This window comes from Protopterus annectens, chromosome 1.part0 (assembly GCF_019279795.1).
Source record: "Protopterus annectens isolate FY-2018-M chromosome 1.part0, PAN1.0, whole genome shotgun sequence".
Classification (NCBI taxonomy): Eukaryota; Metazoa; Chordata; order Ceratodontiformes; family Protopteridae; genus Protopterus; species Protopterus annectens.
This window is the reverse complement of record NC_056725.1, coordinates 671,936,068-671,949,008: the sequence shown is the minus strand read 5'-3', so window position 1 is coordinate 671,949,008 and position 12,941 is coordinate 671,936,068.

The following is a 12,941-nucleotide window of genomic DNA, read 5'->3' as shown; positions in this document are numbered from 1 at the left end:
TGCCATGCAGGGAGGTGTCAGACCCCACTGTGTACTTCCTGTATATCCAAGAAAAGACTAGCACAAGAATTAACTGTCCTACAAACCTCATCTTAATTGTGGTATAAATAGGACATGCTGGAGAGACAGATATGTAGCCCAGAGATTATACTCAATATGTTACAGGCTCCCCATCCATGTGAAGCAGAGTTCTGCCCTACCACAAATCATGTGCACGTTACATGATAAGATGAGGAACATGACAATGATAACTGCTTTAGGACAAATGTCTGTAATGGACACAGGGAAAGTATAGGTTGTTCATCTCCCACGCCCCAACGTGTACATGTCTCAGCTCCCAAAATCCTGCTTACACTTATCAAGTGTATCTGACCTTGTCAGAGTTTAGGGATGCATGGCTAGGCTGAAAGGAGCCCTTATTTTGTTAGCCTATTATACACATATGAACCTATGGAGACATGCACCTATACTGTTTTACCTTTCTGATGACATGTTTCTTCCGTGCTGTCATTCCATCTTGTCCTGTGAAGTTGATGTGACTACACAGCCATTACAACAGCATCCAATGTAATGTACCAAAATAATGTGGTTTTATCATTAGTAATGGTAGTGTACAATATCTGTAACTGACCAGTACAAGTAGCATGTCAAAGACAACAATGGATGAAACAAATACATATTAATTTAGATAGTCACCCTGTGCATCAGATGCATAGCTTCATTTCAATGCATTAATGAGAAGGATGACAGGGATGTGGCACAAGTATCATCACTTGCACAGTTGTATGGGTGTGCTGGAGGCCTAGGCTGACCCAATAGGTTGGCAGCATGTATGTGAGTCAGAAAGAGAAGCAGGCAAGAAGGATCATGTAAATGCGGCATGTGTGCCTGTAGGGGACCTGAATGTGACAGTGGTGTGTGAGCGTCTGTGTGAACACAGCCAAGCTCAGTGCTAGCCCTATGTGGCTGTATGTTGGATAGCTCTGAGCCATTCATGGTAAAGATGACAGTTCATCATCTCCACCCCCAAACATGAGAACTGGCTTTGCCATGAGTTGCACTGGTACCTCCATGCCCAAAGTCAGATGCTGGGTTACGATCTGAGGGTTACTGCTGTCTGCTGGGACTGAGTCCTCCATTGGAATGCCCAGAACATTGAGCCCATGGCCTGCTATGTGTTGGTGTGGACAGCACATTTCCCTCTGGAGTGCTGGCTGTACTGCCACTATGGGAGTGTGCATGTGCATGATGATGTGGACTCTCAACAGATGTAGTTGCTGACCTATGTCCACAAGTCCAATGATCTGCTCCAACCAGACATTCCATCACAGACAATGTGTGTCCCAGGACAGATAGTGTGCAATCTGTCTCAGACCAATGTCTTTCCACTGCATCAGTGAAGTGATCCAGGTTATCAGCAATGAGGTGGAGGCAGATTGTGCTGCATCCATAACCCTGAGCATTCATCTGGAGTTCCTTCCAGAATGTGCCTGTGCCTCCATGATGGCCCTAAACATACGCCAAGTGATATGTGATGAGATACCTGCAACAGGTTGTGGAGAGACAGCAGGCCTCTTATGAGCACCACTATCGATCCACTTGTGTGTAACCTTGCCAACTGTTTGGCTATGGCCAGTACTGACACTCACTGCAGCCACAGTAGCCACAATTCCTTGTTCAATGTCCCGACCATCTGACTCTCCAATATCTGTGGCCTCAGGAGACTGGGTATTCATAGGCATACTGACTGTGTATGGTGATAATGAGGGCAAAAAAGGGACTTCAACCTCTGTGACAGATTCAGCCCTGCAACCCCCACCTGTGCCTCACTTTGGCCACCATCATCATCAGAGTCTGAAGAGACTCCGACATCAGGTTGTGAAGTGGACAAAGAACAACCTCTCAAGTCACTTGTGATATAAAGGGAAAAGCATCACATTAATACCTGCACTACTATGCTATGCAGTACTATGTTGCAATATATGTTAAGCTGTATACACTTTCACTAGTACAGTCTTGTATAACCCACAATCTGATATAGTAGGACATTATCTTTTAACATAAATCTCTAAGTATTTGAAAATAACAGATCTTTAAACTAGACTGCCATGAGAAAAGCATAAATTATGTACACTGTTGACATTCCGCAGAATTCTGCACAGTTTACTGGTATGGCCATCTGAAAAGTCCTGACAATACCGTGAAATCAATCACTGCATTCACACAGTCAATCATGCAGATAGTACATCAATCCAGCCAGCAGGCCTGGGTTGACAGTTTAGCTAATACCCTGAACTAAATCTACATCTGTGACAAAAATGTTTTGTGCTTACCAGCAGCAGGGGCATGGCCTCTTCCTATTCCTGATGGTCCTGAAAAACATTTGAGGAAGAAGTAATGTAAACAACACCACATGTTACATTGTAACATTGGTACTATGTCCAAGTACCTTCCATTTACAGTAGCTGCTATGTTAACAATTATGTGGGCCACAATCTCTGCATGAGCTTAAAAGTGCAGATAAACTCCTTCTCTCCACCCCATAAAACACCTGACACCCACATAAAACTATTTACATTCTGACACACTAAGTGCTATAGTATTCCAATGCTGATCCAAATAAGCATACCTGGATGCTCCTCTTATGTGAAAACAGCGGCACCCACATCTACAACATATTGTGTGATGGATGCCTGGAGCTGTCCTGTATTACAAGGTCTGCCAATAATTCTTCAATGGCTGACAAAGGTTGCTCTGCTGCAGGCCCACCACCAGTGACCTGATGATCCCTGGCCACATCTGCTGCAGTCTGTGTGCAGAGTGGATCATGTCTATGGCACAGTGTCACACCTGCTCATATGTGTGATTCTGGTGACCCACAGCATTTATGTTATGGACCAGGTCATCCCACAATGCTTGTCTCTTTTGCCTATTTGCCCTCCCTATGGACAGCAGGAATTGGTAGTGTTGTCCTAACACCTCAATTTTGAGGTCATTCTCAGCCTCATTGAAAGGTGGGTGGCATCTGGCATGCATGATATCACCTGAAATACAAAAAGATGTGAATGCATGTCATGATCACACATGTGGGTATACAGTATGTACAGATACAGCAATAAAGGAAGGCTATCAGTAGTCCCCACTTGAGTACACATCTCATATGCAGCAGTGTGCCAAACATACAAAGGGTGTGGATGTAACTAGGATAGTAGTAATTGTGACCATAGCCTGTTTGTGCCAAGACAGATACTCACGTATGATCATACTCCCAACAGGAGTCCACTTATAGTGTGGCTTATAGCAGGAAACCACCCCCCATAACATATGTATAAAATCCAATGCCAAACAAATAGCTGTGTAGCATGACAACTGCTGGCAAAGGAAATATCCAAGAGTCCTGTGTCCCTAGTTAACAGACAAAATTATACCCTTGCTGTAGTCTACATCCTATGTTGATATTACACAGCTGCAGATCAATGGCAGGTCATCTGTACAGTCATAAAAAAGGCTTACTGATGTAATCCCCATTCCCCCTAAGTATATTCAAACATGTGCATCATGTTGGAAACAAAATGGTTACATACCTGGTGAAGTACAAAACTCCTCTGTTGAATAATGCAGATATATAAATGGTGTGCCAATGATTTCACCATAGAAAGTAACTCTCATACACAATGGTTACCCTAGCTAGGAGTTGGCCTTTTGAAGATGGCTCTTATTAGCAGATGATTGCCTCTGAACCAATCTGTGGTTCAGGAATGCTAATTGCAGAATACCCGTCAGATTTGCAGTATAATCAGGCAATCCCATGCAACTATTCAACAAGATATAAAGCCTCAATGTAGAGGCCATCCTGTTTCTTATATGTTGGGGTGGAAATTATTGGGGTAAAGTTACTGTTAGATCAGACAGAATGTTTGCAGTAGATACTTATTACATACAGATCTGTGTGCTACAGGCTGCAGCTGCTGCTGCAGGCAATAAGCATAGTCAGGGAGGCTACAGAATGTGAAGGACAACAACACTTATGAGTAACAATGTGACTTTTGGCAGCCTTGGTATACAGCCAGATCCTGATTGAGGGAACCCATCCCACAGGTAATTGAGGTATGTGCTAAAGTTAAGTATGTTAGCTAAAGATATCATTAACAGAGTAAAACGCAACATGATTGCTGTGTCCTAGAACAAGGTAGGGGGTACATTTACCATTATGTGAACCATTTGGACAATGGCCAAGTCATGTGTTATGTTATGGTAGTTGTCTGGAACGTGTGTGTTGGCAACCCTTGCTTCTAGCATGACCCCCATATGTGTATGTTACTTGTGCAGCTGTGGGCATCTGTAATTATCAGTAGTAGTAGCAAATCATTGTGTGCTGCAGTCTGATATTACATGGTCTCATTTGAATTACATACTTCAAAATCCTCTGTGAATGCATAATAATGCATGCCCTGACAGTGTATGCACTTTCTAGTATTGTAATAGGAATATGTTAACTGTGTTCCTATCTGTAGGCCTTTGACTTACATCATTGAAAAGCAGACATTCCACCTGTACTGCTTTGGGTGGATAAATAGGTGATGGAACAATCATACATATCAGAATTCATAATGGTGATGTACACATACATGTATTTTAAATGCTAGACACCACTGGATTTGAACCCACGACCACGTGGACCAAAAGGTAGTGTTTGCAAAGCATTTAGCAGACTGAGCTACTGAGTCACTGTTCCAGCAGGTGTATTTTTAAATATATAATTGCACACTTACATGCAGTTACATACCTCATTTGCATCTATTGTTATGTATATGGCTTTATAGGGTTGTATTTCTCCACCAGAGTCCCAGTTAGACACCTATTTTTTTCCATTAATCTTTTAGCAGGTGTATTTTTAAATTTTGCAGCTATAATCACGCAGTTACATGCTGTTAGATACCTCAATTACATCTATTATTATGTGTCTGGCTTTATAGTGATGTATTCCTATACTCCCATTTTTCTATTACTCTTTTATCAAATTTGAGTAATGTGGCATGATGCGCAGCATTGCTTCAACATGCTTAATGATGGGAAAATGGCAAGTATTATGTTTTGCTTAAAACACCTCTGGTCATTAATAGTTGTATGGCTTGGTGGGTTGCTGCACACTGGTCTGCAGGTGTGATGGTCCTGGGTTCAAAATAAGGTGCAGGTGTACTTTCTAAACATAGTTAATATTTTTTCACACACATATATCAGTATAGCACTATTTAGCTTAGCTTAGTGATGCTACGCATCATGCAAAAAATCTGTAAAGAAATGAAAAATGGGGAGATAGGACAGTGGTGAAATGGGGTGCAAGTGGGGGGAAACATATTGAAAGGCAGATAAGTATGTGCAGGAAGGGTGTAGGAAATAAACATAGATATCCATTTCTTGTACAGCAACAACTGTGCAATTTAACAGATTTTTTTAGCTGAATTTGAACTGTCACCCCCTAGAGAGAGGGGTGAGGACAACATAAGTGCATTGTAAAGCCAATTGGATCAAATTAAGTGTGTTCAATGAACATGTGTGCAAAATGGAGAGCTATGTATGGGGCAATATTCTTTTTGAGACAGGTGCCCATATTCTTTTTTTAAGGTAAGAGTGGAATGCTGGAGAAGGTACATGGGTATATGTGGGGAGGTAAGTTGGGAAGGTGAGGTAGCTTTTGTAGACAGACAAAATAGCAGACAGGGTTGGTGTGTAACACAAGAGGGGGGTGAACACCTTGGTTGGGGAGGGTGTTGTGGAATCCCAGTCACATGGCCATCAGACACTGTAGCAGTGTGACTCAAATCCTCACCTATGGGAATGTCTGCACTGCACCTTCACTGCTCCAGTGGAGGCAGTGGTTGATGCTGGCACCTGGGGCAAGACTGCCCCACCTGGATAAACAGCATGCTTTCCATCCAGAGTAGCCGTGCACCAACAGTTTGGCACAGCAGCCCACCCACCATGCCTGGCAGTTCATCATGGGTCACATAAGCACCCCTCCACTTCCAATCCCAGAGGGGGGCACCCCCACCCTGTTGTGCATAACTACCAGATGAAGCAGGTAGTGCAGGGGCAGCAGAGGGGGGTGCCACCAGGCTGTGGCCCAGACATGCTGGGCCCTGGTGCTGTGCCAGGGGAGCCAAGGTAAGTGGGTCACCTGGAACTGGCTTACCTTGTCGTGCTGTAGGAAATTAAATATAAACATAAGGTAAAAATAAACATAACCAAACAAATGCAATTAATAACATAATAGAAAATAATAATGAGTGATGGAAAGAAATAGATTAGGAATAAAATGAGAAATGCAGCAATAAATAACGTAAATGGAAATATTTTAACAGCAAAGCACTATTAAATTATACATAAAGCCAACATAAGAGGTAATTACAAATAATATATTACTATTAAGTCATAATAATCAATATAATTAATCAATTAAAGAAGAAAAAGGGTGGGGTGAGAGAGAAAAAAGAACATTAGTAACTTCACAGATAATAGAACTATACAGACTACTACTACATGCTTCTACATATATCAGATTTCTGTTGTGAGAACAGTGACTACTAATATTGTATAGATGATGTTGCACGTACATAGCTCACATACTGTTTGCGTGGGACATTATGTGCCAAGCCCTAATGAATGGTGGCAGAAAGAGGCACAACTGCTGGGGACATTTTTACTTAGTATGCTCATACATTAGTAGCAAGAAGTTCTGATAACAGATTTGCCATTAAATTGCATTTCAAGTAATGTCATATATCTGCCAATTAAGGACCAGACATATGGGGCAGTAGTCATTACATTCTGCAAAAATTGTGACAGTTCAAAGGTACGTTTGTGTACACTAATTACACTAGACAGATGGTCATTTCTCAGTTGGTTGCCATGGGATTAGAATCCACAAGCAGTGACTACAGGAAAAACGTGCACTTTATTTGAATATAATGAATTTCTCAAAGCACCATCTCCTTTAAGACTTTTATTACAACATTCTCTGTGAAATCATAAATTTACACACATGCATACCTGTGTCTGATATCAGATAGGAAGCCAAAAGCAGTGACCACAAGAATAATGAGCACTTTATTTGAAACCATTACTTATCAAAGCACCATCCTTTTATACTGTATTGCTTAAAGTTGCTTCAAATCTGGCATTTGCACACATGAATCATCTGTCTAGGACTTCTGTTAAGTTATCCATATACCCTGTCCATTTATTGAGTGCTATCTACAGCATATTTCAGGGAAAAAAACTTTCAGAACTCAAGCTTGACCCTTAATCTAGGTATTGCACTACATTTTTCTGACATTTGTTGGTACATTATTTATCCATACAAATATAACAGTTGACTGATGTCAGATTAGAACACACATACAGTGAGTGCAAGGATAGTGAACCCTTTATTTGAAAACATTACTTATCAAAGTGCCATCTCCTGTTACAATTTATTGGTTAATGTCACTTGAAATTTAACATTTACACACATGTATGGCTGTGTATGACATCTGTTAACCTACCTACCCTGTTCATTTACTGAGTGCTATCTACAGCATATTTTGGAGAAAATTGTCAGAACTAAAGCTTTACCCTTAATCTGGGTATTGCACTACATTTATTTCTGACATTTGTTCATGCATTATTTATTAGCTAATATGTAACAATTCACTGGTGTAGAATTAGAACACACATACAGTGAATACAGGAATAATGTACATTTTTTTGAAAAGATTACTTATCAAAGTACTATCTCCTTTTAAACTTTATTGATAATGTTGCTTAAAATCTGGCATTTAGAAACATGGATAGCTGTCCAGGACTTCAGTTAACTTACCTGTTTACCATGTTCATTTAGTGAGTGCAATATACAGCATTATTTCAGACAAAATGAGCAGAACACAGGCTTGAACCTTATTCTGGGTATTGCACTAGATTTATTTCTGACATTTGTTGGCGCATTCCTTTTTCACTTACATGCAACAGTTGACTGGTGTCAGATTACAACACACATGCAGTGAATACAGGAATAGTGAAGACTTTATTTTAAAACATTACTTACCAATGTACCATCACCTTTTAAAATGTATTGATTAATGTTGCTTCAACTCTGGCATGTAGACCATGGATAGCTGTCTAGAACTTCTGTTAACTATCCCATATACCCTGTTCATTTATTGAGTACAACTTGCAGCATATTTCAGACAATGAGCAGACCAGAAGAGTGACTCTTAATCTGGGTAGACCCCAACATTAACTGATGTCTGGAAGCTATGCTACCCAGTACTGCATGCTTACTTGCTCTACCATTTCAGATATGCACTGACACATTAATAAAGATGTAGGTTAGCCCAGTTATGTCATGCCTGACTATTAGGACTCCAACAGCTGTATTTACTTTATTATATTATTAGGTTATGCATTAAGATATTACTTTGTTGATTTTCCAACTTACCACACAAGTGCCTCATCCTGGCTAAGTGCCCTGCATGAGAGTGGACATTGCAAGCCCTCTCTTCTGCAGCTGTGGTAAGAGAAGCAATCCATTATGCATGCCAGTTTTGCACAGATTCAGCTTGTATATTTATAAATTACTGGAAAATATACTTACATATCTGTGGGGTGTGCCAAGCCCTAGTCTCTTGGACCCAGGTGTCCAAGGTTCCCCTCTTCCTATGCATCAGGTCATTGTAGTGGTGACAACACTGCTTACCAGTGTGGGGATACCAGTAGCATTGGTTAGGTACCTGGCCAAATGATTCCAGGCCTCAGAGATACCCTCTGAGCCCTGATAGTCACCCTGCAGCGGCCGGGGTCCATATTGCTGTACCAGGAATCCAATGAAAACTGTGGAATCCTGCACTCCCCACTTTTGCACATGAAAGTGCACTCACTCACCTACAGCAGCAGCCATATCCACAGCCATGGTAAGACTCCAAAGAATGATGTGAAATACCGGCCTATTGGCCTTTATATTGGCTGCATTCCCACTCTTGAACATCATACTGTAACTTAAAAAAAGAGCGTCATCACTTAGCATTGTGCAAACTCGCACAAACTATGTTTAAGCAAAGCTTAACAATGTGCAAACTGGAAAAGACTGTTTACCATGTTTAAATGCTGCTTAACATTGTGCAGCTTTTCTAAATGGAACAATTTTTTAATTTAAAATAAACCGATGCTTCAGTCACTTGACACATTTTCACAGCAATATATGCAAAAAGTGTGACTATTCAGGACCTGCTGCTTTGTAGTTCTTGACTCAACCTATCTAGCCACTGGGATAGTGAGGGGAACTTGTATATCTTAACATATATTATAAAGTTGCCTATAAGTGTAGCGCAGCTTCGCTGTGTGGGTTTGCACATTGTTAAGAACCACAGAACTACAACAATTGAATACATCCAGTTTCTATTATTAGATGTCTAGTGGATGTCTACCATATCTGTAAGCAAAGCTAAGCATAGGTAAGCAACACGCCACACCATGCATAAAGAAGCACATAAAAAAATATTAATCAAAATTGAATACATCCAGTTTCCATTTTTAGATGTATAGCCGATGTCTACTGTTTGTTTGTGTTTCGGCTTTTCCCGGCTAGGGGTCGCCACAGCGGAACTCCTGTCCGCTAATGATTGGCAGTAGACTTTTACATGCTGGCTTGCCGAGCTTAATGCACAACCTTCAATGAAGGAACACCCATTTACGCATATCACCACACAGAAGATGCTCTAACTGAGAATCAAATGGGCAGCGTCTAACTGTGAGGCGACAACGCTACCGCAGCACCACTACCGCAGTCGCCGATGTCTACTCTATATGTAAGTAAAGTTAAGCATAGCTAAGCAATGCACCGCACTGCGCAAACAAGCACATAAATGTAAAGAAAAAAAAAATAAAAACAAGTATTAATTAAAATTGAATACATACAGTTTCTATTTTTACATATCTAATGGATGTCTACTGTATATGTAAGAAAATGTAAAATAACAAAAAAAAATGGCAATTTAATGATGTTAAATCTGCTGTACACCTTTTGTTCCAGGTTAATGGGCCAAAAGGTATTGTGATGTGCTTGCCAACTGTCCAGAACTTTTCTTGGCAAAAACAAGTTTTAACAGCTATATGAATATCATATATTCAGAGATATATATCTGTACAAATATTTGGTAATAGGGCAGTATAGGATTTATGTCACGGCATTATTTGTAACATGGAATTAGCAATAATGTTCATGAAACTTTCAAATGACTCGGGTATTTTTTGAACTGCTTACATGATATTGTAACACATTTTATCCATGTGTTTTTGCCAAGGCTATAGTGGGAAGTTGCTGTATATTCAGTTTTTTTTTTTTTTGTGTGTCATTTGGATTTTCATGGTAGGATGGCTTTAGCCACTATTTAACAGGGTCTTTCTGCAGATAAACATGATTTACATGTTTTTGGGTTAGCTGAATCTGGAGACAACATGGGAGATACTGATATTCAGGACCTGGTTAATAGTTGTAATGAGCTATTTGTGAAATTAACTAAAAGTCTGACCACCCTCCGTACCAATGTATGGCATTTGAAACTACTTAAAGCCTATCAGGCCAGGCAGATCACACCAAGGGGTTTAGGATTCGTATACAACCATATGTAGGTAGTATTGGTGACAAATTGGCTGAGGAGTGGGCTCAGGCACAACAGAGTGTTTTGATGGCTTTTGTACACATACTATCATCCTACTATGAATGAATGATAGATAGTAACATCTTAGATGTACAGAAAATTGTGAAGAGGTATTTATGAAGGGCAAACCCATTATAGGGTCTATCTCAATAAGTTAACCAAGGATTTATTATCACTAGAAACATTTTTGAAAGCTAAAAAATCCAAAAATTTAACCGTGACATAGGGGATGATGAACTGGGCAAACCTTTTGGCTCCCGAAAAGTGTAAAATTTTCTAATGGAGGTATCACCCCATCAGATCTAACAAAAAAAGGCCTAGGTCCATTTTATAAAAATCTAAGACCAATTATAGCAGCACCTCAGGGGATGATTCATCAGCTACAGACATAGAACAATTTTTTACTCAGGGGTCCCCTACTCCTAAGAAACAACGGAGTGTGGACTACCCTTTAGGTCTAACCAAAACAGGGGAGGTAGAAAACATAGAAAACATAGACAATGTGCAAACTTTGTTAGAGGTATTAGCCCCTCGATAAATTACTTTTATAATGTGCATAACATTTCCTCTGTTATTTTAACAGAAGCTGAACAACAATTATTGAATAAAGGATGAAACTATGTCCCCGTTTTTTTTTTTTTTTTTTTTGCTGATGAAGACAGTGTGGTAAATGATGTTCTGGCATTTTGTCAAATTCTTAATCTGAAACTGTTTTTTGGTTTACAGAATAATTCTCAAAGATCCACTGATTTTCGATTTTGGAAGTCAAATTTTATGCCCCCGATGAACAAATATGTATCAATATTCCAGGAGTGCATGCTAAAGGACTTACATTTTAAAAACTGTCAGTCTAGAATACTGAGCCATAATTTGTCAGCTGTAGAACAACAGGCACTTAATAATTTAAAAAAGAACACCCATATAGTTATTCTACCAGTGGACAAGGGTGGGGGGTGGGGCGGTGGTCATTATGGACATCAGTTATTATCTATCAGAAGCTCACAAACAATTACAGGATGCTAGGCATTATATGTTTATGCCAATTGACCTAACTACTCGTTTCAAGAAAGAGACTGATTTTTTTCTTGAACAAGCAGTTGAGGAGGGTATTATTAGTTATTCTGTTAAACAACATTTGATAGTTGGGGGTCCTCAGAAACAATTTCTATATTTGTTACCAAAAATCCACAAAAATTCAGAGAAGCCATCAGGGAGGCCAGTTGTGTCTGGCATATGCTCTCTTACTGAAACCTTGTCTGCCTTTTTGACTCAAAATCTACAGCCATTTTGAAGTTAGATTGAGCCAGAATTCAGGATACCACTGAATTTTTAAAAATCATATCAGACTGTCAATTAGAGGCAGGTTGGCTATTGTGTACCCTAGATGTTATGGCCCTATACACTAGCATCTCTCATTGGGCCAGATTAGAAGCCATTAAACATTGGTTGGACAAAGTAGATATCTATCCCCCTGGTTTCAGAACTTTACTGATATGCATGGCTGAACATGTGTTAACGTAAAATGTCCTTTATTTTCAAGGGGACTGTTATTGACAAGTACAAAGGATGGCTATGGGGGCTTTTTTTTGCCCCCATTTATGCTGACTTGTTCATGGGTTTTTTGGAAGACCATCTTATTTATGATAGTTCACACAATATCTTCCTGGCAAAAATGGATATCTGGAGAAGATATCTGGATGACTGTTGGATGATACGGCGGGCAGATGAAGCATATCTTTTGGAATTTATTCAATACCTGAATGATAATAAATGGGGCATTGAATTTACACTTAATATGGATTTCCAACAAATAAACTTTTTGGATGTTATGATAACTAGAAATTCTTATAATACATTATCTTCACAGGTTTTTCGTAAACATCCACAGTATAATAATTTATTACATGAAACCAGCCTACATCCACATCACATTATCAAAAATATACCTAAATCAAAACTTTTACAAATCAAATTAATCTGATCCACAGAGGATAGTTATGAAAATTTTCAGGAGGATCTCATATATAGATTTCATATCAGGGGTTGCCAATATAACAACATTATATCTGCCAGCAAATGGGCAGCAGGTCAGAACAGGTCAGAATTACTGGAATACTGGGACAAAATCCATAATGATAAGAATGTTATAAGATTTGTGACAACCTATGGAAAAAGTATCAGTATTGTTAGGGACATTATAAATTACAACTGGAACATTCGATTAGCTAATAAGGAGCTTTCCGGTAT